Genomic DNA, 27,557 nt, shown 5'->3' with positions numbered 1-27,557 from the left:
ATGACTGATTTTTCTAGTGGGTGGTAACTCATTAGGCAAGTCATCTACAATGATATCACAATAATTGTCCAACATCTCTTGAATTTCAATTGGTAAATCAGAAACTTTTGTGGAAGTAATTATTACCTTGGGTTTGCAAACCAACGCAAAACTTACCACATCTTCCTCCATCTGTTGTAAGTACTCCTTTCCATTCAACAAAAGGGCCTTTTCTTTAGGTTTCTTCGATGTATCTTCTTCTTCTATTGGCAGCAATGTATGATTGACACCATCTTTGTTGAATTTGTAGGTGTTCTTCTTTCCATCATGCATAGCTCCTCTGTCATACTACCATGGTCTACCCAAAAATATATGACACACATCCATAGGCATTACATCACACAAAATTTTATCTTTATACTTGCCCAACTGCAAGTCCACTTCACATTGTTCATTTACTAACAACTGATGTCCCTTTTGTATCCATGACACCTTGTAAGGTGTTGGATGTTTCTTTGTCTTCAATTTCAACTTCTCCACCACTTTTGTAGAGACCAAATTATCAATGCTGCCACTATCAATTATCATCTGACAACATTTTCCTTAAACCTTGCACACAGTCCTGAACAAAGTCTTCCTTTGTGTTTGTTCAACATCTTCGTTTGTTGGCTTTAGAAATACTTTGTTAACTACCAAAGATTCTCCTCCCCCTGGTACATTTTCTTCTTTTGTCATTGTCGCTGCTTCCTCTTCAGTCTGTGCAACAATTGCATTTCTATGAGGTGTTCCTGCATTTTCTGGTCACTCATAAGCTCAGTGTCCCAACTTGTTACACTTATAACATCTAACTTCTCTTCCTCTACCTCTGCCTCCTCTTCCTCTGGAAAAACTCCCTCTGCCACTTGCACCACCTCCTGTGGGTGTATGCTGACTTAAGTTGCTGCTAGCTCCATCTCCAGGTGTTGTAGATCTTCCTCTACCACCTTGTCTTCCCCTTCCTCGAAAAGTACCTCTATTTCTGGCAGACTGATTCCTCATGAATTTTTCTTTGGCCTTCAGTACCATCTAATAAGCCTCTTATACTATTTTAGGAGACAGTACACTTATCTCATCTTGACTTTCCATTCTAAGACCATTCACATATCTAGCAACCTTCTCATCTGTATCTTGGATTTGTCCTACTCTTATACTCACTTTGTAGAATTCCTCTGTGTATTCCTTTACTGTCACAGAACTTTGTCTAAGATTATCCATCTGTCTAAATAATGTTTGCTGATAGTCACTTGGCAGAAACTTACTTTTCAATTTTGTCACCATCCTGTCCCAATTCTTAATTGGTTGTTTGCCAAGTCTTCTTCTTTTTGCCTGCACTCCATCCCACCAAAGTGTTGCATATCCTTTCAACTTTGTGACAGCAAACTTTACCCTCTTTTCATCCTCTATTTCTTCATAATCGAAGAATTTCTACATGTCATTAATCCAGTCTATCAGAATATATATATACATATATAGCAGGTTTCAAAATTGACTTAGAATTTCAAAGACAAAATATTAATTTTCATTAAACCGGGTGTCGTCAGCTCATCATATGTGAGTGCCTCTGGTGGTTTCCTGTCATACTCAATAATCATTAGTAACAAAGCTTCTCAGTGTTAGCCATTGCCATAATAGCATCATCAACATCACCTAGTCATTTGCATCATTATTCATTATGAACCAGAACTAATGTAAGTAGCTAACATAGGGGACACATCCATCATGGCTATCATCATCATAACATTAATGGAAACATACATATCTATCAAAGCTATCATTATCGTAACATCAATAGAAAACATACCCATCCATCAAAGCTATCATCATCATGATATTAATAAAGAGCATACATATCCTTTACTACTATCATCATCATAATTTCAATAGAGAACAAACATAACCATTTATGCTACAATCATCATAAGATCAATAGCGAACATGCATAACCATTAATGCTACAATCATCATAATACCAATAGAAAACATACATAACCATTAATGCTATCATCATCATAATATCAATGGAGAACATACGTAAACATCACAACCACTAATAATAGAGTCATGTGTCTAGATCCTCAACCTGAGGTCCTCAAAGAATAAAGCGCGGGCCTTAGGGCTAAATAAATGCTAATTTCATATCATTGTTAGTCAACTAGAGTGGGGCACTACCGGTAGGATCATGGTGTATGTGTCTAAATTATAGGGAGCTCAACAAGCTCACTATTAAAGATAAATTTATTATTCATGTCATTGATGAATTTCTGGATGAATTACATGCTGCAATTTACTTCACCAAGTTGGACCTTCGTTCAAGATATCATCAAATTAGAATGAAGGCTGAAGACATTCTAACAACAACATTGAGAACTCATGAAGGTCATTAAGAATTTTTGGTCATGCATTTTGGCCTTACTAATGCATCTTCCACATTTCAAGGTTTCATGAATTCCATTTTCAAACCCTTAGAAAATTTTTGTTAGTATATTTTGATGATATACTAATCTATAGCAAGTATTGGAAGGATCATGTTCAACATGCCGACAAGGTGCTCAAACTATTGGATAAGAAAAAATTATATGCAAAAACCTCCAAATGTTTCTTTGGAGTACAAGAGGTGGAATATTTGGGTCATATTGTATCTCATGATGGCGTTAAGGTAGACCCTAACAAAATTAAATCCATTAAGGAATGGAAAATCCCCACAACCCTAAAGCATCTTTGAGGATTTCTCAGGTTGATAGAGTATAATTGCAAATTTGTTAAGAATTATGGAAGAATAATAGCGCCTCTAAAAACATTACTAAAGAAATATGAATTTTCTTGGACTCCAGAAGCAACTAAGGCCTTTGAACATATTAAAGAGGCATTGTGCCAAGCACCGGTTTTAGCTACACCAGACTTCACAAAAACCTTTATTGTGGAATGTGATGCCTTAAGAAATGGAATTGGTATTGTTTTAATCCAAGAAGGAAGACCCGTTGCTTTTGAAAATCATCCAATCAGGGGAAAGTATTTACACAAACCTATTTATGAGTAGGAAATGTTGGCAATATTACATGCACTAAAGCAATGGTGATCTTATTTGATGGGAAGACACTTCAAGGTAAAAACATATCATGACAGTATTAAATACTTTTTTGAACAAAGATTATCTTCAGAAGAGCAGCAAAATTGGGTCACAAAGATGATGGGTTATGACTTTGAAATCATCTACAAAAAAGTGAAGCAAAATGTTGTTGCAAATGTAATCTCAAGAAAGGATGAGGATGTGGAAACATTTTTCTATGCCATTTCTATTATCCAACTTGATTGGATAACTAAAGCAAGGGATGAATGGAAGAATGATGAAGAGGTGTTGACACTCACTCGAAAGCTGCAGCAAGATCATAATACATCTTATACATTTATCTAGAAAAATGATTCATTATGGTACAAAGATCACTTATATCTATGTAATAATTTCCAACACAAACAAAATATTCTTTTGGAATTGCACACCTCTCCCCTAGGAGGGCACTCAAGATTTTTAAAAACTTACCACTAGTTCAAGAACGATTTTTTTTGGGATGGCCTTAAATATGATAATCAAACATTTTTGAGAATTTTTAGTTTGCCAACAAAATAAAGTTGATATAATTAAGACCCCGAGTCTATTATAACCTTTAGCCATACCAAGTCAACATTAGGAGGAGGTCCTAATAGATTTTATCACAAGTTTACCCAAATTCGAAGGAAAGAGTTTCATCATGGTGGTAGTTGATAGGCTTACAAAGTATGCACACTTTTTTTAATTATCTCATATGTTTAAGGCTAGTACAATTGCTACATCATTTATGGAAAAAATTCAAAAGCTACATGGAAACCCTAAAATTATGGTAACTGACTGAGATCCCATTTTCACTCCCATTTCAAACAATATTTCCAAACTTGACAAAGAAGGAAAAAGCATATTGGATCCTGAAGCAGTCACGGAAACAAGAACCCGATAGCTATAGAATTGATCAATTTCAAAGTATCTCATTAAGTGGAAGAACACACCCATTGAAGATTCCACATGGGAGGATGAGAATTTTATACAGAAACATTTAGGACTACTCATGTGTTGAGGAAAAGACATTTTTTGAAGGAGAGGGGCATGTTAGGTCCCTATAATACTAGTGTAGCCTCCTTACTGTTATTATGAGTGTAGCCCCCTTATTGTTATTGTTGTGCCTATGTAGCTCCCATATTGTTATTATTGTGCCTCATAGAAGCCCACTATTATTATTGTTGTGCCCTTAAATTATTGTTGTTATGTAGGCTCTGATTATATTGTGACCCCTTAGACTCCTATATATATCAAGGAGGTATTTTCATTTGTATCATCCAAGAATTGTTCATTTGTGTGATGTAAAGGAGGTTTCCCCCTCGAAAAATCTAATTTTCAAGTTGTTGATCTATCTTTTCTTCTATTTTGTGATCTGATTGCATAACAAATATTCACAACATATAATATATCCATCATCTCGTTTTCATAAGTGGATTTACTCTAGTGCCTCTCAAAAAGTTGTTTCTTGGTAAAAATCAATAGTCATCCCCCTTGCATGAGCACTACTTCAATGCTTCTACGCAAGGTGCTACATTCCAAGACAAATATTTTAGTGATGTTGAGCCAATAAGTATTAGGGTTGTGCACATGAAATTCTTCAAGTCTTGGAAGCCTTGTTCTACATCATCATTTCAACTAAAAAAAAATGTTGCAAGGTTGTGAGGCAATTTGTAATCTTACCAGAGTTCCTTCCAAAATTCTTATAATAACTAGTCAAACCAATAACACCTCTTAATATTTTATGAGTTTTAAGATAAGGCCAATCCTTCATTACTTCAATTTTCCTTGGATCTACATGCACACCATCATGACTAACAATATGGCCCAAATATTTCCACTTCAAAGATACCAAAGGCACATTTATCGCTTAAGAAAGAGTTGATGATAAACAAGAAGTTGTAAGACTTGATCCACATAGGTAACATGGGATTGTGAAGTTTTACTATGTTGAAGAATGTAACTAGGTTCGGTCTTCATAATTGTATTTGAGTCATAATGAAATGTATTTATCAAAAGAAAGAAAAATAAAATTTTATTATTATTATTATTATGACTTAGTAAAGCATGGATTTCATGTTTGGGGCATCATGTTTTAGGTCAAAGTCCCCATTGAGGACTTTTAGATTTTATCTGGAGTCATTAGAGTCATTGTCCATTTTATGAGACCCTTATTATGCTTTTGAATCATGTAAAAACGATTATTATTGAGTCAAATAAGTCATTTGTCACCTCCACACTAAGTTGGCCCTTACCTGATGAAGTCGGCCTACATTAGGGTAATTCGACCCACAGAAGAGGCTATATATAGAAGTGCAGTTTGATCCATTTACACACTTACTCAAGAAGTTCAATGCACAAGAAGGAGCATAAAAAGTGTGAAGTTATTAGATAAGAAGGAGAATTACAGGAGAAGGATAAGATCGAAATTTTTGGGCTATCTCTCTCTTGTGCGAAGTTTCTGGGCGACTGTTGGGGTTGAAGTTCTGCTGCTGGAGACATCGAAGTTCTATTGCTGGAGAGGTTGAAGTTCTATTGCTGGAGACGTCGAAGTTCTGCTACTGGAGAATTCAAATTTCTATTGTTGGAGAGGTCGAAGTTCTATTGCTTCTACCAAGTCGAAGTACTACTGCTAGTAGGTCGAAGTTCTGTTGTTGCAAGTTTGAAGTTCTAGGTCGAACTATGTAGTGCCCCGCTCTAGTTGACTGACAGTGATATGAAACTAACATTTATTTAGCCCTAAGGCCCACACATTATTCTTTGAGGACCTTAGGTTGAGGATCTGGGCACATGACTCTATTATTAGTGATTGAGATATTAATGGTTGTGATGTTTATGTATGTTCTCCATTGATATTATGATGAAGATAGCATTAATGGTTATGTATGTTATCTATTGGTATTATGATGATTGTAACATTAATAATTAGGCATGTTCTCTATTGATATTATGATGATTGGAGCATAAATGGTTAAGTTTGGTCTCTATTGAATTTATGATGATGATGGCAGTAAAGGATATGTATGCTCTCTATTAAAATCATGATGATGATAAATTTGATGGATAGGTATATTTCTATTGATGTTACGATGTTGATAGCTTGATGGATATGTATGTTTCCATTGATGTTTTGATGATGATAGCCATGATGGAGGTGTCCCCTATATTATCTACTTGCATTAGTTCTGGTTCACAATGAACAATGATGCGAACGACTAGGTGATGTTAATGAGGCTATTATGACAATGACTAACACTGAGAAACCTTGTTACTAATGATTATTGAGTATGGCAGGAAACCACCAAAGGCATTCACATATGACGAGTTGACAACAACTGGTTTGACGAAAAATTATATTATTTTATCTTTGAAATTCAAAGTCAATTTTGAAACCTGCTATATATGTTTATCTATATTCTGATGAGATGTTAATGGTCGCAGGCACATATTACTTGCTTGGCTGAATGACTCACATATGGGTGATGGGGTTGTACAAATTGGATGGAACTGCATGGGAGGGGTGGGATAGTGTCCCTCATCTCACCCACTAGCACTCCCGCCGTGACTTGGGTTGGAAAGGTTGAAACAACTTCACCTTGAAGATCACGGTGTCATGAGGGCAGGTCCCAGCTTTGGGTCGCTCATGAGGATTTTACTGGGGGGCGCGCATCAAGGCGGATTCCCTAATCCCCGACACCATTAGTCTCACTATAGCTAGCAACATAAGAGATGATAGTGGTCTCTGTCATTGCACCTATACTTTCCCCTCGTAGCCACTGAATGCTTGAAGGGCAAGTGGCGTGGCACCCTTGGAACTTCAAGGGAATTTCTTGAAGGGCACAACCAACTTGGCACCCTTGGCATCACAAATAAACTATTAGGCGTGGCACCCTTGGAACTTCAAGGGAAGTTCTTGAAGGGCACGACCAAAACTTGGCACCCTGGGAATCAATAAAAATAAATAAATTAATAAATATAATCAAGATATGAAAACCATGTAAATTCACATCAAATGGTAAATGATGAGTAGAACCGAGGCAATTAAATCAAGAATAAAACTTGGGTTAAGGGAATCATAGGAAGAAATAAAATATTTTACCTTAAAAACTCTACCCTAACCTTAATCTTAAAATAGTTAAACCTAATTAAGAGAAGAGGATGGTGAATTAAAATAGGATTAATAAATTAAATTTTAGAGAAATTTAGAGAACCTCCATGTGGCAACAACTAACAAAAGAATATCCATCTAAGAGATAACTTGAGTTAAATTAGGGAGTAGATAGGGGATCAAATCTTGACTTATCAATTGACTTTAGTAATGAAAAAAAATTAAGGAGTAAAAAGGGGGATCAAGAGGCAACTAGGAGAAGAAATAAGAACCTTGTTGAGGTGAGGAAAATATTAGTTTTAAATTGAAATTTAAGTAAATAATTTTGGAGACCCTTTATGAGAGAGTGACACATGGGTGGGTGAATAATCAAACTATTGAATTATCAAAAATTATTAATTATGCATGACATGCCAAGTGTCACCTATGAGAACTCCTATAGAAGAAGGGGCAAGCCATGGGAGAAGGGACTTTTGGGACCCTATTGTTGGATGGATGAGACTATGTTAGAGTAGTGACTACGAACTATAGTGAGTTTGGTGAGGTAGAGAACTTTAGAGGGGCCTTTTGAGCCAAGGAGTGCTCTCCTCTACCAGCTATTACATCCCTCCATTGTACAACCACATTGCAGCTCGGGGATCCGCGGGGAAGAAGATTACCCAAGGAGTAGTCTGGGAGGTCAAACAATGGGTCATTGCATTCGGATCAAGTACATTGTCATTCACACTTGGAGGTGACCAACAACAAAGGAAGACAAGTAATGGAAAATCAAGTGGACTCTCGTCTTCTGGTGAACGGTACCTATCTGTTACAATATTCTTTGTAAGATTTCTTTATGGCTTTAGTTAAATATATGTAAATTATATGATATGTTCAATGAAATGAATTTCAGGGATGTGTTAGATAGTTCTTAATAAATTTGAATTCCCAATGTTTTTCTCTTCTGGTTGTATTTTATTTTTATAAATATATATATATATATATATATATATATATATATATATAGTATAAGACTGGTCCTTACACTTGGTATCAGAGCTATGTTGAACCCTTAAGACCTATGGGCCCATGCATGCATGACTAGTTTAACTAGTTTTGTTAAACATGATTGTTGATTTTTTTTTTCTTATGCTATGAGGAATGCGTAATGATTTCCTGTTTGTTTTTTTTTTGTTGGCATATCTACTTGCAAGTCATTGTGCTTGGTTTTTTTTTTCTTTTCACCTGGCCTACTATATTATGTGATATTTCGGGGTTGTCATTTCTGCCTGAAATGTATTATTCTGTGTTGGGTAGTTGTTAAATATCTATGAAAACATTTCCCATAAAAGCATTGGATTCAAACCCACTTCTGTGTATCTCTGCATGGATTTCCATCCCCTGTTGCAGAGTTGCCATGTTGGCTCAAGCAGTAAGAACACGGAAAATGCCTAGATGTCTGATTTCACACCTGCACATTGCATTGCTTGAAAAGTCTTCAGGGCTTCCTCACTGTGCCCATTTTGTGCGTATCTTGAGATCATGGCAGTCCAGGAAACAACATTTGGTTTTGGTATTTTTCGAAAAATCTTTTGGGCTTCGTCCACACGCCCATTCTGCACATAGCCTGTAATTATAGCATTCCATGAAACCAAATCTCTCTTGGAAATTTCCTGGAAAAGATTGAAAGCTTTATCAACAAGTCCCTTCTTTCCATACACAACTATCATGATGTTCCACAAGACAGTGTCTCGTTTAGACATTCTGTCAAACAATTCTCGAGCCTTGTCTATTCTCCCACATTTTGCATACAAATCCACTAGGGCACTCTCTACAAAACCATCAATCTGGCACTGGCTTCTAACTATTTCTTGGTGAATCTCGATGCCCTGTTCTAGAGCTCCCAGCTTGGCACAAGCCGAGAGAACGCTGGCATAAGTGAAGTGGTCAAGCTGGAAAATCGATCTCTGCATCTGGTGAAAGAGTTTCAACGCTTCTTCTGCAGGCTCGTGGGGAGAATAAGATGTGATTAGCGTATTCCTAGAGCAGACATCTCGATGAAGCATTTCATCGAACAATTTACGTGCGTCTGCCAAGCTCCCCAACTTGGCATACATGTTCATAAGGGTGTTGGTCAGAATTATGTTTGGCACAATTCCATTTTTATTCACGTGGGCATGGATTGATTTACCTTCCCAGAAATCTTTCTTCTTAATACACTCCTGCAAGAGACAACTATGTGTAAAATAGTCGGGGGGTTGCTCCATTTCATGGAAAAAAAAAAAAAAAAAATTGCAGAGCCTCTCTAATTTGGCCCTGATTACACAGTTTTCTCATGATCTCGGGAATGCCATTAGAAGCAATGGCTCCTCTGGTCACAACGCAACTGTTTTGGTTAGCAGCTCCTCCTTGAAGCTGAAGTGATGGCAATGGCCTCGCTTTGCTCTTGCTTGCATCTTCTGATGGAAAATCAAGCGAAGCAAATGGAAATGGTTGCGTTATAGCCATCGCCAGGGCCATTACAATGAGATTTTTATATATCTCATCTTTTGTTTTTTTTCAAATATGTTTTATATGTTGTAGCCACCATCAAGGGTTTGAAATTTTGTTTTGGTTTCTACTACCCTCCATGATCTTTGTATCTACGCATTAATGAAACTTTAGTTGGAATTGAACGAGGGGTATGTCCATGTCTTCAATTACAGATCCAACTAAGAATCATTTCTTCATTGTTCAGTGTGTTAACACAAGTCATAAGACAGCAAGCCTCTCCACGTGTGTCCATTTGTTATAAAAACAAAAAACAAAAATAGAAACAAATACATAAACACAAACATGTGAAGATTTTAAAAGATAGAGTCATGATCCCATCTCAGTCATTTGGTGCAGCTAGGAATGCCATTGGAACACATCCCCGCTATCAACGTCATCAAGTTTATTAACTAAAAGTCCAGTTAATAAATAATAATGGCTCATTTTGGCAACACAGCTATAAGATCAATCCTACAATTTATTTTTATTTTTGTGACTCCCAAAAGACACGACAATGATAAAACGGGAAAATTTGGAACTGGGGTGTGTAGCGTAGGAGATCCCTGTTACGCCGCACAAATCGTTGATGGTGTTGTCGAATTCTGGTATTAGATCTTATATACTCCATGCTTTTAGTATCTAATGAGATTTCCATTTGTAATAAATTATTTAATTATTTAACACACCAATAAAATAATATAAATCAAAAAGTATGATCATGCTTAACGGGATCCGTTGTCCATATTAAGATATTTAACACGATTATTAGGAGTAGATTCTCTTGGAAAGCGTTTATTCATTCACTTAATAATTCACAGTGAAAAAAAAAAAAAATTGTAACAAATGCTTCACTACATTATTGAATTGGGTTTAAAATTATGGTTAGATTAACTAAACTTGAGTCATAAATTTGGTCGAAATCCATAGCAATATTCTTTGGTGCATTAACTACATGTGCGCTTTTAAAGCTCCACCACTTTCTTGAAGATCATCCTCCACATTCTGATGAGATCTTACTCCACATAAATCTTTTTATGTGAATTGTTTTGACTCTTAATATTTGTCAAGTAATTTTTTTAACTTTTAAGATCCTAAAGTCCAGTGAAACCAAATTCAAGAAACCCGTCCAACATTTTTGAATGAATGATGAATGTGAAAAATGAAAAGCATTTTTGGTTTTTGTTTGAATTTAAAGCAGATCATATATAAATATTTTAACTTTTTTGTGACCTGTGTTTAAAGTTGCAAAATAATGTTGAGTCTAAAAGTTTTTAAAGAATCTATTTTTACTAAATTTTTAATTATGGTCATTCACAAATTATAATATATTGAATTTGAGATATTACAATATGGTAATAATATTTTGTCAGTTATAAAAATATTTTATACTAATGTACAATTTGGTCATACAACAAGATTCTTTAAATACAACATCAATATTTTTATTATCTAAAATTACTCAACAACTTGCATAAATTTTGGTGGGCATTAACCATAGTAAATCCACATATTGACATTTTTACTCAAAGTTAAATTATGCAAAAAAAATAAAATAAAAATAAAAAAATTGCATAAATAATGGTGGGCAACAACTCTTGGTAGATATGTTTTTTTTACCTAAATGTAAATAACATCTCAAATAACTCTTGCACTATTCTAGTCATTTACTCTTCATGGTTGTGCTAGTTTAACATTATCAGAATCATTACATTCTTTTAAAACTTATTCTCTCTCTGTTTTTACTAAAGACATTCTCAGTTTATGTTATGATAATGCTACCAACCACCTCTATCATTTACATGACATAATGTAGTCTAAGCCTACTATGCTGAGTCAAATTGATTGTATCCGTATGATTAAATCTTATAGGAAGGTTTGAATTGATAGGTGAATTATATCATCAAGAACTTATAAATGCATAAATTGTTCATTTGGAAGTATATAATAATAACAATAAATTATAGAACCACTCACGTTGGTTATGATTTTTATTTGATTGGTTTTTATCTTATAAGGAAAAATCGTATTAAATTGTGGCAGGTGAACCATGGTTAGAAGAGGTACAAGAAGGAGTGGGCAACTAAAGGGCCCAACATGGCGCCACCACAACAGCCAACTCCTACCACCCCACCCAATGATGGGGAAACCATCTCAACACAAGAACAGATACCAGCTGGAGAAGTGTTGAACTTAATGAGATCATTCCAACACATGTCTGAGGCATTAATAAACCATTTGGAATGGGAGCATGGAGGACCTGTCATACAAAACGAAGCACCCCAAAACACTACAAGAAATGATGTACATCGAGATTTGGAAAAGGTAAAATTTCCAGAGTTTTTGGGGTCCACAGATGGTCAATCTACAGAGGCATGGTTAGAAAGCATGGCTATGTGCTTTACCCTAAGAGATTACACCTCAAATATGAAGGCCAAGATGGGTATATTCCAGCTAAAGGGAAACGCACTACTTTGGTGGAAGACATTATTAACCCAATTGGGGATGGATATATCAGAAGTAACTTGGGAGCTATTTGAAGAAAAATTTAGAGAATGTTACCTGTCAGAGGAGTTCCTTGAGAGGCAACTAAATGAATTCAATGCATTAAAGCAAGGGAGTCACTCACTACCAGAGTATGAGGCACGTTTCATGGAATTACTCCGTTATGCCCCTCACTTAAACATAGAAAAGCTCAAGGTGAACAAATTTGTGTATGGATTAAATGTTAACATTCGGACCAAGGTTAGAATCTTAATGCCTCACACCTTGCACGAGGCAGTTCAGCGGGCAATCATTGCAGAGGAGGAGATCATGAGCAGTGAACCTAGTAAGTCAACAAGGCCCATAGGATCAGGAGTACCAAGTGGAAACAATATGGAACGTAGAAATTTGCAAGGGGGTCCTGTGCTCAATCATCAAAGGTGGTCAGCAAGAAATCAAAGAACACCATATAGGCATCCAGCTCAGCATCCGCACAGGGTACCTCAACAAACTCGTCAACCGCACCGGCCTATGCGACAGCACCAAGTCACACCACCTCAACACCGATCCTCTTTCCAGCAGAGTTCCAGACCAACTCCCGGTTCAGTTGGTAGTAGGAGCCAAGCCCCTAAGAGGGGGTGTTGGACTTGTGGAGGTCCTCACTACGAGAGGGATTGCCCTCAAAAGACAGGTAATACCAACTCAACTAAGAATGCAACTACAGTGGGGGATCTGGGGAAGGCTCATCGCATCCATGCAGCGGTGAACAATCGCCAGGTCGAACACCAGTCCACTATGTTGGAAACCTCAGGTAATATTGATGGTATGAATTTTGTCATTTTAATAGATCTAGGGACTACTTATTCATTTATTTCTCTAAATGCATTATCAATGATTAAACATAAAGAAACTGCACAATATCAGTTTAGACATGTAGAAATGGCATGTGGTATGAAAAGAAATGTAGGAAGGATGGTAAAGGATTGTGAGGTGGACCTGGGTGTATGTAAGACCAAGGTATCCTTGTACTCTACAATTCTAGGATTCTATGACGTAGTTATAGGAATGGATTGGTTGGAGCGACATGAGGCACTCCTAGACTGCAAAGACAAGATTCTACATTTCACCAACGATGACAGCCAAAGAAAATCATTAAGGGGAAAGAACCGAGGGGTGTCCCTGAGGTTCATCTCCTCCATGCAACTAATGAAATTTAGGCGAAAGGGATGTCAAATGTTCTCGGTGGTAGCTCTAAATGATAAGGGTGACTCTGAAAACCTTGATAAACATCCATTCCTTATTGAATTTAAGGATGTATTTCCCGAAGAACTACCCGGGCTACCCCCAAAAAGGGAAATTGATTTCACCATCGACCTTAAACCAGGCACTGAGCCTATTGCAAAGGCACCCTATCGTATGTCAGCTCTAGAGCTAAAGGAATTGTTGGACTTGGGGTTCATACGACCTAGCATATCTCTGTGGGGAGCCCCTGTGATTTTTGTTAAGAAAAAGGATGGGTCTTGGCGACTGTGCATTGATTACCACCAGTTGAATAAAGTGATGATAAAAAATCAATACCCTTTACCAAGGATAGATGACTTATTTGATCAAATGAGGGGGCGACTGTGTTTTCAAAAATGGATATGAGGTCAAGATATCATCAGTTGAGAATCAAAGAAGAAGATATTTCGAAGACAACCTTTAAAACAAGATTTGGGCATTATGAATTTGTAGTTTTACCCTTTGGACTGACAAATGCCCCAGGTGTTTTCATGAGTTTGATGAACGAAATATTTCGAGATTACTTAGACAAGTTTGTACAAGTCTTTATTGATGACATTTTGATCTACTCAAAGACCCCAGAAGAGCATGATGAACACTTAAGGATAGTCCTACAATGTCTTAGAGAAAACCAATTATACGAGAAGTTGTCAAAGTGTTCCTTTTACCAAACCAAGATTCATTATCTTGGACACATTATCTCTGGGGATGGTATCGCAGTAGACCCGGTAAAGATTGAGGCCATCATGGAATGGCCAACACCAACCAATGTTCATGAAATACGAAGTTTCATGGGCATGGCAGGGTATTATCGTAGATTTGTCAAAGGGTTTTCAAAGATAGCAAACCCCATTACCGAGCTCCAAAGAAAGAACAAGAAATTCATTTGGACTAAAAAATGTGAAGAGGCATTCCAAAGGTTAAAGGTGTTATTAATGACAACACCAATTTTGAAGGTGCCAAATATGGAACAAGATTTTTTGGTTTGCACTGATGCCTCCAAGGAAGGGTTGGGTTGTGTGTTGATGCAAGAAGGAAGAGTAATAGCTTATGCATCAAGGAAACTTAGAACCCATGAAGAAAACTACGCAACCCATGATCTAGAAATGGCAGCAATTGTTTATGCACTAAAGATTTGGAGACACTACCTTCTAGGAAGGAAGTTTGATCTTAGGACTGACCATTGTGGGCTACAACACATATTCACTCAAGATCACTTAAATGCAAAACAAAGACGATGGTCCGAGATAATTAGTGAATATGATTTTGATATCACTCACATCAAAGGAACGGTAAATAGGGTGGTTGATGCTTTAAGTAGGAGGTCACGGATATTTTCAGTGATTCCCTTAAAGACAAATTTGAGGGAGAAATTGCTTGAATTACAATTTAAAGACACCTGGTATCAGGAGGTTAGCAAAAGTCTGAGGGAGGATGAAATGAGGGTCCCAAAATATGAAGAATACTCCCTTGATAATGATGGGCTACTACAATTTCGGGGAAGGATATATGTGCCACCGAAGGAAGATATACACCAATTAATCTTAAATGAATCACATCACGCAGTATACATGGCACACCCTAGTGTTAAGAAGATGAGTGCGGACTTGAAACCACTCTTCTTTTGGAAAGGGATGAAGAAGGACATCGTGAACTTGGTAGCAAGATGCTTAGAGTGTCAGCGAGTAAAAGCTGAACACAGACATCCAGCAGGTTTATTGCAACCCCATGAGATACCAAAATCTAAATGGGAAGTTATATCAATGGACTTCATTGTGGGACTACCAATGACCTCAAGAAGACATGATTCCATATTTGTAGTGGTGGACACATTGACCAAGAGCGCCCATTTCATACCAGTTAAGACTACATATAAGGCACCAGAAATAGCCAAAGTTTTTATTAATGATATTATGAGATTGCATGGAGTGCCTAGGAAGATCATATCTGATAGGGGAGCAGTGTTTACAGGAATATTTTGGACCAGTTTCCAAGAAGCTTTGGGAACCCAGTTGAACTTCAGCACTGCTTATCACCCGGAGACAGATGGGTAGACAGAGAGGACTAATCAAATCCTTGAAGACATGCTTCAGATGTATGTGATGGACCAACAAAAGAGATGGGAGGAGTTTTTACCACTTGTGGAATTGCTTACAATAATAGTTATCATAGTTCCATCAAGATGGTGCCATTTGAGCTCTTATATGGAAGACCTTGCAGAACACCTCTCAGTGGGGACCGACTAGAGGACTGAGTATTAATAGGACCAAAATTGGTGCAAGAGATGGAAGAACAAATGACTATGATTAGGAGGAGGCTAAAAGAAGCACAAGATCAACAAAAGAGCTATGTTGATGCTCATTGGGTAGATGGAAGTTATGAAGTGGGGGATAGGGTGTTCCTAAGAGTAAGGCCCCAAAAAAGCTCTATAAAATTTGGAAAGGGAGAAAAATTGTCTCCACGGTTTGTGGGACCTTTTGACATATTAGAAAGGAAAGAGTTGGTGGCATATAGTCTTGCCTTACCTCCATCTTTAATGCATATGCATGATGTGTTTCATGTTTCTGTTTTACGTCATTATATTTCAGATCCTTTGCATGTTATTGACTTTGGTCATTTGCAAGTTTTGGACGAGGGAACAGTGATGACCGAACCAGTTTGCATACTGGACCAGTGAACTTTGTAGCTTAGACAATAGTTAGTGGACCAGGTTAAGGTCCAATGGGACAATTATAGTCCCCGTTCAGCTACTTTGGAGGACACCGAGGAGATGTGTCATCGTTTTCCTTACCTATTCCAAGGACTTCGAGATGAAGTCTATTATTAAGAGCGGGTGTATGTAGTGCCCTGCTAGTTGACTGACAATGATATGACACTAACATTTATTTATCCCTAAGGCCCACACATTATTCTTTGAGGACCTCAAGTTGAGGATCCACGCACATGACTCTATTATTAGTGATTGAGATATTAATGGTTGTGATGTTTATGTATGTTCTCCATTGATATTATGATGAAGATAGCATTAATGGTTATGTATGTTATCTATTGGTATTATGATGATTGTAACATTAATGGTTAGGCATGTTCTCTATTGATATTATGATGATTGGAGCATAAATGGTTAAGTTTGGTCTCTATTGAATTTATGATGATGATGGCAGTAAAGGATATGTATGCTCTCTATTAAAATCATGATGATGATAAATTTGATGGATAGGTATATTTATATTGATGTTACGATGTTGATAGCTTGATGGATATGTATGTTTCCGTTGATGTTTTGATGATGATAGCCATGATGGAGGTGTCCCCTATATTATCTACTTGCATTAGTTCTGGTTCACAATGAACAATGATGCGAATGACTAGGTGATGTTAATGAGGCTATTATGACAATGAATAACACTAATAAACCTTGTTACAGATGATTATTGAGTATGGCAGGAAACCACCAGAGGCACTCGCATATGACAAGTTGACGACAACTGGTTTGATGAAAAATTTTATTATTTTATCTTTAAAATTCAAATTCAATTTTGAAGCCTACTATATATGTTTATCTATATTCTGATGAGATGTTAATGGTTGCAGGCAGAGATTAGTTGCTTGGCCAAATGACTCACATATGGGTGATGGGGTTGTACAAATTGGATGGAACTACATGGGAGGGGTGGAGCAGTGATTTGCACTATTTCCCCAAGTCACACCATGGATCTTACTTATATTTTTATAACAGTTAGTTATCTTTGCATAAACAGATACCTTATATTATATTCACTTACTCAACACATTTATATAAGTTCCCGTAGTAAATAAGCAATAAACTTGCAATTCATAACCAATATACTTCAATACAAAATCAAGAAAAGATACACAGAAATATGGTAAAACTTCTCTTTATTAATGCTTCCAACAGTTACATACTCAACATGCCTTCCGCACTCAACTACAGGGGTCTGTGCACTCAGCTGTGGACTACTAGGCCTCTGCGCACTCAGCTGCAGAGCCTTCTCCTACTCTATGACCCAAAACTAGACTTTACACTTCAGATACTCTGCTATGCTTCTATTCCATGATCATCCTTTCTTTTTTTTAGATGTCCCTTTACACTTAGAGCCTCGCTCTATTTATACAATCCCATGGTCTGCAGACCATGGGTAGATCTCTCAAACCTACACTACATTTACAAAAGTAATGGCGGACAACCCTATGACTCTATTACAACTTTGTGCTTTGTGCCCACAAATCGTGGTGTCTTTACAATGGACTTAGTCAAAACCTGGGCTTTATGCCCCAAAACTTGCCTTGGGGGGATCCCACGCCCAACAGGCCCCCAACACAAACATCATGACTCACCCTTCAATCACTCTGTCAGTGCGGAGATCTTCGCACGAAGACCTCCCAACTCTGCTCGGACTGCTGTAAGGTCAGCAACGCATTGAGCGGCTGCCTGCTGTATCTCTTGTATGCATTGTTCTGAGACCGCAGTGTCGGAACTGCTCCCCTGTATCTATTCATGTGTCCCCTGCAACTGCTTATAGTCCTGTGCCTTTTTTTAGCTACCTAGAGCACGAAGACTGTGCTTCTGTCGGTTAGTCAGATAGCTGGGCCACACATGTATGGCTTCAATCGATTGCCATTCACTTTGCCTGGAAAGGTTCTCCATTTAGCTTTACCAACTGCACCACACCTCCGTCTGTGACCTCCTTAACAACATACGGTTCCTGCCAATGCATTCTGAACTTTCCCGAGAATTTATCAAACTTACTGTCATATAGTAACACCAGATCATTTACCTTGAAGGTGCGCAACTTAATATGTCGATCGTGCCAGGCCTTTTCGCGCTGCTTTTGTACCTACTGATGGAATCTAGCCAAAAACCATTCATCTTCGAGTTCCTCTAACTGCGTAAGCCTCTCCTCCAGGGCTTCGCGGTCCGTCATACTTGTGAGCGCTACTATGCACAGACTAGGCACAATATACTCCATTGGCATTACGGCTTCCACTCCATAGATGTTATAGACATTTTTGGGCACTGCAACCCCAATCATAAATGTCCATAAAACAAGGGCTCTTAAGTCCCTAAAAGTGTTGTTCCAACCTCTAAAAGAACAAGGTCAACTGATTACATCTTCTCCCAGGAGTTCTCCATGAAAAACTGCTCAGAAATGGTCAAAACTGGACCATCTCACCTGCTCCATGGTCAAAGTGCGTTGCATCCCACCTTAATACACACAAGAGATGCGATGCATCTTGTGCGCTGCATCCCACCTTAATACACACAGGAGATGCGATGCATCTTGAAAAGCCCTTCTATTGGGTGCGATGGGCGAGAGTGGACAAATGGCAGGGTCAATCTGCGAGGTGGAGGATCATGGAATCTTCTAGAAACTTCTCCTGTGACACTTGCCTCTCTGCATTCGCCCAGGGATGAGTAAGAGATCATCAATCTCCAAGTGGAATCAAGAACTATCAGAGAGAGGAAACTAATCAACTCTCAAAAGCTGACTCACCCCCCTTGCAAACATCTATATATGGATCCCTCATCCCAGAGATCCAGAGGCTGGAATTTTGTATCTTGTAAGGAAGTGCTGCTGGTTTCTTGGTGCAATATCATAGTGTTGGGTGACCTAAGCTTTTCATGAGGTGAAGAAGGGCTTTCTTGCTAAGAGGATGATGCTGGATCAGAACAATTGGTTGTAATCCTCTTTGCTCTTTCTTGATTATCAATAAAGCTATTCAAGTTTTCCTCCACATTCTTGTATGATTGATGTTATATGCATTTGTGTGGTCAATATATATCTGGTCCTGTATTGTTTATGATAATAGATCTATGTTCTTGGATAGTGTTATGTTGCTTTGGTTCTACAGGTGCTCTTTGAAGCTGGGCAGACAAGGAAGCGAGTAGCAAAGATCTATCAGAAGGGAGAAGAATCGAGTGAAGAACCAAGCGCAAGACAGAGGTTGGTCTCCTTATTCCCCTCTTATCTATTTTTATAAAGGAAAACGAAAGTAGTTTTAGTTTGTTTGTTTCTAAGGTAGCTACCAGCCTTAGTGGGACTAGCAGCTCTGCATAGACACTAGTTTTCCCGATAACAAAATGGCGACTCCACTGGGGAGCGAACAGGTTGTTTGTTTATCAACATTTTTTTGCTTTATAAACTTACAGACGGAGCTTGAAGTTAAGCCAGCTAGCCTTCGAACTGCATTTTCTATGCAAGTGAAAAGTAGATCAATGCTGCTTCAGTCTATCTCCGGGTTTTTTTTATGAACTGAACAATTGATTTACAAGCTCTCTAATTGCCCTTATGGTGGCTCTAGTAACCTCTTTAGATCTACCCCTGTGATTGATTTACTGATTACCACTTGCTAGGCCTAAATCCCTGAACTAAGCTGCAAACTGTGACCCAGAACCCAATTAAAGTCTCGTCCCTGGTCCAGCGTGCTGTCTCTTCTGTGAATTCTAGATGCATCGCACTTCCCGAGTGTAGTAGGTGCGCTACATCTCTTTTTCACTGTGTTACAGGTGCGCTGATCAGACAAGGCCTTTCTTGCTCCTAGATTTTGGTTTCTGTGTTCACTCTTTTCAGCTCTATTCAAGAGTTTTGATGCCTGTAGTCAGTACACCTCTGTTGAAACCCCCTTCCTTGCCATTATTCCGCCTCCATTGTGCAAATGACTGTAAATGTTTCTATGTATTTTGAGCCATTTTCAGTTCTCTTTTACAAAGAAGTAGCGTAATTGTACTGTCGTTTCTTGATTTGAAAGTGTCGCAAGTGTCGTTTTCAGTCATAGAAGAGAATCCAATTGTTCTTGATAGTCGATTACACTGTTACTCGTGTACTTGATTTGAATTAGTAGTTTTTCAAGTGTCGAAAGCAAGTTTTCAATTCCAAATCGCAAAGTGTCGTCATTGTCCTCATTTTGTCTTAAAAAGAAACTTGTTAGTAACGTCGCTTTGAAAAATAATTCAGATTTTCACTTAGCTTTCTTTTTATCATTCACACATTAAGAAGGCTGAAAACAAATACATGCACGTGCATTTGCATTTAGACTATTTGTTGGTTTGATTTAGGACAGTGCATATAGTGTGTGCTCTCTGCTCTATGTTGAAAGAACGTCATCTCTCTTTCCTTAGTATCTAGGATTTTCATTGCAAAAAGAAGATTAAACGATTGTTTATCATCTTAGATTGCATTTAGGAATTGTACATCTACATCACGCAGTGAACCTGAAAGGCAAATTTCTTAAGCAAGATAAAATATAAAATAAATTTAACGAATCTAAAAACGCTTTGGAACCTAATGCACAACATTTAGAAGTCTAGGCTAGAGACGTATTCTGGCGTCGTAAAGCCTGGTAACTATTGTTTTCATTGTTGGTTGGGTGATTCCTCCACCTTGAGACAATAAGTGCCAGTACGGACTTGTGCTCCCACGTACCGTCGAGTATATATTGGGAGACCACAATAGGCTTTATCCTTTATCCATAGGAAGCCGTGTCTGCCGCCCTATCGATCGCAATGCACTGAACACAGCATTCGGGAAGATTGACTACCGTACCGTAAAAGGTATTCTGCAGTTTTGCGATTGGTTTGGTAATCCCTCTGTCTCGATTTCAGAGCAGTCTCTTTCATTCCTTTTCAGACTCCTTAAAGGAAAAGATCCATCTGAGCACTTGTCACTTCAGGCTCATTAAAAATCGAAGGCGACTAGAGTCATCTTTTGTTTTTTCTCGACCCTTAAAAATTGAAAAAACAAGTTGTGTCAAAGTGTCTAAAATTCATCTAATTCGGAAACATACTTCCCCTTGATTTTTAGTTGATCGAGTAATCTGCAATCGTGGAATAAAGTCAATTGAAACCCCGTCGTTCGCGGAGGCTTACGAGTCAACCGTCTTTGTCTCCAGAGTCGAAACTGTTATGGACAAAGCAAACTCGTTTAACTGGTTCCAAATCCCCTAGTAAAGTTAGAACAAGTGTTCCAACACCATCAGAGACTCCGGTTACTCCAAACATTTCTGGTATCCCTGCCTTTACAGAAGAAGTTCAGCAACCACCAAAGGACAGTAGAACTGATCCTAGTGTGAAGGTAAACACTTGTATTACTAAACCAGCTCCATCTACAGCTGATTCGGAAGGTTTTATTACCCAAACATTTGTCACTGCAGATTCTATACCTTCTTCGGCACCAGAAATATTTTATGGACCTGACGGTCTACCTCTTCCACCTGGTTTGATTGCTATAGAAGAGATTGTGGAGGATCCTCCATCTAGTACTCCATCGCGATTTGGAGTCGGGATCACTCTATATCCTTCTACATCATAAATTAGTCTACCATCATCGGAAGCTCCTGTAGAATCGCTAAGCAAACTTTTGGATAGACTAGAAATGTCTGAACAACCGTCAACATCTAGGACTGTGTCATCCGACACAGTGATGGCAAAACTTCCTGCTGTCACTCCAAAAATGTTCGCCGGCATACCATCTGTCTCAACTAGCTCTCAATCGCTAGAAGGGGCCCACTTAGGGGCTATTTCGACAGTATGGTATGTTCCTGTTTGTTCATCCAGAATAGTATCTGGGAACTCTTGTGTTGAGTCTCAGCAAATTGATCCTTCAGAGTGTCAATTTGGGCAGTCCGGTCCTCAAGGACAAACAATTCCTTTGAGTACCAGATTACCGCTGTATGGGGGGCAGTATACCCTTTCATTGTCTCCTCCGGGAGGACAACCATACATGAGTTCACAATAAACTTCAGGTTATGCTGGAATTACATCTAGCAGTTGGGTGCCCATACTGCCTCAACAACCAAGAGTTGTATATTCGATGCAACAATGTTTACCTATGTCAAATATACCAACTATGTCGGCTATTGTGACGGTGTCGCAAGTACAAGCGTTGCTTTTTGTATGCCAACCTCAGGTTTCTCAGGTTGTAATGCAACAACCTCTTGTCCCTGCAACTCAACCACAATCGCCAACTAGTGGAATGACACAGGCCCAAACGGGTACAATTAACCCTCATCTTGGTCAAACTGTCAATATTGGACAACAGCACATGGCTTCACAACCATGGTTGATGCAATATCAACAACCACAATTCCAACAAGTTTACCAGGGGTCTGAGCAACAAATCTTTGCAAATAGTGGGCAGTCGTATATTCAAAATGGTCAAAATCAACCATTCTATAATGGTTATGCCCATCAACCTTACCAAAGTTACCAGCATCAAATGCATTATGTTGGTATGCAAATACCAACTGCTCAGGCCATTCCATCCTATCCTGGGTATGCTTCGCCAAACCTGAATCAACAGTTACCCTTCGTGGCAACTTTGGAGTTACCAGATCTAAATCGGTTAACGAACGATCCAATTGCTTACGCCCCTTGGTGGCCATCGATTCCGCATAAACTTCCGTCAGATATTCCTAAGTTTAATGGCAATCCGGGTGAAGACTCGTTGAATCATGTGATGACCTTTCATCTGTGGTGTTCATCAAACACCCTAAACGATGATTCGATTAGGCTTCACCTTTTTCAGAGGACGTTAACTGGTCCAACAACAAAGTGGTATATCGAGTTACCCAGTGCTTCGTTTGACAACTTCAGTTACCGATAAGGTACGAAACGGGAACAGAACTTCTAACCAATTTCAAGCAAACGATGGCCACTCACATATCCGATCATATTCATGAGTGGTGATGTCGTCGTAGAATGGTAAAAACGTATGTTCCTGATCAGCTTTTAGCTGAATGGTTTATTAAGTCATTATTACCTTCCATTACAGAAGATGTGGCAAAAGGAGTCGTCACTGAAGATCAAGTTATTGCTCGTGTGCAATATTTAGACTTGATTTATACCCAATCTAGCACGCTCTACGATAAAATCCCTGATGCTCCCAGACTGGAATTTTCCGTTCCTCCTCCTCCTAAATCAAACAATGACTCTCATGCCGGCGATGGCGTGATTGGTACGACAGACACAAAATCAACAAAGCCTACATCTAAAAATTCCCATAAGATTTCCAGTCAAAATTCAAAAGAATAACTTCTCGCCTCAGAAGTAAATGCCGTCTCGACTGATAAAGGCAAAGAAACCAAGAAACCAGGAGGCAAGAAGAAAAACAAAGGGAAAAAGAAGAAACAGGAGGAATCATCACTTGAAAATTCTTCTGCAAACCCTCCTGGAGATAGGAAACCAAAAAATCCATGCTTAATATGTGATGAGGATCATTAGACAAGAGATTTTCCACATAAAACTGAGCTTAAGAGATTCTTCAAGAATTCAAAAACCTCGACGATATTGACTCATCCGTTTCCAAATCCAGGAACAAATCTGGTTGCTAGTGAAATTTCTTCCCCATCCCAAGTACTGATGTTGTCGGTTTCAAAACAGCAAAATGATGCTTTGATATTGACAAGGAATAAATATTATGGGAATCCACAGCTGTCGAACAACAAGGATAAAGATCAACCTAGTAGTTCGACAACAACTTCGACAGAAGTTGCGCTGCCCATCATTCCAGAGCCAACAATAAACCGCCAAATGGAGTAGTACACAAGTCGACATTTAATCCTCATGCCAGAGCAGCACAACATTATAACATAGTGGAAGATCTGGCCCAATTTCCATTTGCTATGTCGACACTTGAAGTACTACAAAATTTCCCATCCCAAAAGCAGGCTTTATTATCAGCTATAAGTGGGATAGACCCAAAGGATTCTAATCTTGTGTCCTTTAATCACAAAGGATATGATCCTCAGTTACCAGCTCAACTAGCTTTCCTCATTCAGGTGAAAGCCCTCAACAAAAATTTTCATCGAACAATTATTGATGAGGGGGCATCTACATGTATTATGTTGATGAGTTGCTGGAAAACTTTGGGATCTCCAACCTCTTGTCACGATCTTCGACGACATTAAAAGCATTTGAGGGATGAACATATACCCCGTATGGTATTCTAAGTAACTTGCAAGTTGAACTAGGGGGGAAAACAATAGAAATAGATGTCGAAGTAATTGATGGAAACCTCGATTACAACATTCTACTGGGAAGACCATGGATATATGCTATGGCTGCGGTTGTGTCAACCTACTTTAGGAAGATTGCATTTCCTTTTCAAGGAGGAATTACAATCATCGACCAACAAACATTTCTCCCCAATAGTTCCCAATTTACGGGAAGCATTCCGATGATCCATGGAAGCCCCCATTCACTTCAAAATATCAGAGTAGGCCTACTAAAAGACCCTATATTAATGGGGACTTTTGCCCTCCCGCCGCCAATCAATCTGGCAAAAGTGGTGACGGTAGGGACCTGCAATATGATATCTTCGATTCAAAAGATCTCAGAAAATGATATTAACATGGATCATCCGCAGGTATTGCCTCCAAGCCCAATAGAAATATTGTAGCAATCAATGTTTTCGGCATGGGAGGCAGACCCGAATCAATGCTCATCAAGCGTTTGGATAGATAGATCTAAGGAATATGGCACCCCTTCAGATCCTTGGTCGCAAGTGCATTACACCGACGAAGGAATTGTTCGGTCAATGATAATTGAAGGGGAGCCATGGGAAGATTACCACCATCGTTCCCATCTTCCGGATTGTCTAGAAGATACTCCTGATGACCTCCATCATCCTTCAGTTTTTGATTTCCTATCAAATATTGTAAACACGGTGGATTCTGAGCGAAACTTGTCCAATATTGAAGAGACTATCGCCATAAATATCTCGACCAAAACGGATGTTGTAGAGAATATTTATGTTGGCAAATGTTGTTCTCCTTCGGAACTGGAAATATATAACGCTCTTTTTCGCGAATTCAGAGATGTCTTTGTATGGTCATACAATGAAATGCCAGGAATTGACTCGAGTATAGTTGAACACGAGATAAAGATGTATCCAGATGTCAAACCGGTACGACAATGACTACGGCAAGTGCACCCCAAGAAAGCCGCTGCCATAAAGGCAAAAGTTGAGAAACTTCTCCATGCTGGTTTTATTTACCCGATTCCTCTAACCGATTGGGTATCGAACATTGTTCCCGTGATAAAAAAGCAAGGAACAATTAGAGTGTGCATCGATTATAGGGATGTAAATCAAGCTTGTCCGAAAGACAACTACCCTACACCCTTTATTGACCAGATAATTGATGAATGCGCCGGATGTGAAATCTTTTCATTTATGGATGGATTCTTCGGGTATAATCAAATAAATATCCACCCATATGACTAGTCAAAGACTGCATTTATTTTTCCATGGGGCACATTTTCATATCACAAATTACCCTTTGGTTTAAAGAACGTAGGGGCAACATTTCAGAGGGCAGTGAATTATGCCTTCCATTACATCAAGAACATCGTTCAACCATATCTCGACGACCTTCTGGCTCATTCGCGAAAACGGACCGATCATCCGCTGCATTTGAGAGAGATATTTCTACATTGCCGACACTACAAGATACGACTCAATCCACACAAATGTGTGTTCTGTGTCAGTTCTGGTCGTTTTCTTGGCTTTGTAGTCTCAAAAGACAGGATTTGTCTCGACCCATGTAAGGTTCAGGCAATCATAAATTTTCCTCCACCTTCAAATTTGCTTCAAATTTAGAAACTCCAAGGGAAAGCAAACTTTCTGAGGAGGTTCATTCCAAATTATGCCGAACTTGCTAAAGGTTATACACGTCTATTGAAAAAGGAAGTACCCTTCGTCTGGGATCAGGTCGTGCAAGCTTCCTTTGATGCTTTAAAAGAATCCCTAATGAAAGCATCATTAATGTATGCTCCTGATTATCAAACAGACTTTAACCTGTATCTGGATGCAGCGGATATAACCATCGCAATGGTTTTAGTTCAAGAAGACAACGGAATTGAACATCCTATATATTATTTGAGTAGGAACTTAAATGATACAGAAAGTAAGTATTCTTGTGTTGAAAATCTGGCTCTTGCAGCTGTTCAAGCGATACAGAAATTTTGACACTATGTCCTCTTTCGAAAAACTACCATTTTGTCATATTGCAACGCCATGACTTATATATTGTCACGACCATTGCTGGGGGGGAAATATTCAAAGTGGATAGCAATTCTTCAAGAGTTTGATCTGGAATTCGTAAAATCCAAATCAAAGAAATCCCTAATTTTCGCGGAATTACTATGCGATCTCCCATCGTCGTCCAACGATGAAACATCTGAAGAAACTATCGTGGATGAATCCTTGTTTCTGATATCTTCAAGCAATGTGTGGTATGGAGATATAATCATCTATTTCCAAACCCAAAAATATAGGTCTAATACCTCTCACTCGGAACAAAAACGTATTCAATACCAATCAAAAGACTACATGATCGTCGGTGATACACTTTACCGTCGTGGTGTCGATACAGTTCTGAGGAGGTGCCTCACCCACGAGGAGGCCGAAAAGGTCCTGAATGATTGCCATTCAGGCGCGTGTGGGGGGCGTCAATCTGGTTACGCTACAGCGCAAAAAAATTTACGAGCAGGATACTTCTGGCCAACAATGTTCAAAGATTGCATAACCGCAGTCAGAAGTTGCCATGCATGTCAAATTTTTGATAGCAAAACCAGAAAACCACCCGCAACTTTGCAACCGATAGTTGTTGATGGGCCATTCGTCAAATGGGCCATTGATTTCATGACATGTAACCCCACCTCGACGGGGGGGCATGGGTATATCATAGTTGCCATAGACTATTTTACCAAATGGGCCGAGGCGATGCCTACATTAGATAACACGGGTGAAACAGTTGCCCTTTTCTTTTTCAATCATGTAGTCGCCAGATTCGGCGTTCCACAGGCTATAGTCACAGATCACGGATCACATTTTCTCAATCACATGATGGTCGAATTGGCTTCCAAATTAGGGTTGTCCCACGACAACTCTACTCCATATTACCCGCAAGCCAATGGACAAGTTGAAGCAATCAACAAAGTCCTTAAGTGGATGCTGCAAAGGATGATTGGAGTCCACAAAAGGAGTTGGCACCTGATCCTGTACTCAGCTTTGTGGGCATACCGAACATCGGTAAGAAATGCAACCAGGTTTA

The sequence above is a fragment of the Pinus tabuliformis genome, chromosome 3_1 (genome assembly GCF_031772625.1).
Source record: "Pinus tabuliformis cultivar Carrire ecotype Pingquan chromosome 3_1, CPIR1, whole genome shotgun sequence".
NCBI classification, from domain to species: domain Eukaryota; kingdom Viridiplantae; phylum Streptophyta; class Pinopsida; order Pinales; family Pinaceae; genus Pinus; species Pinus tabuliformis.
Note: the sequence above shows the minus strand (reverse complement) of the source record.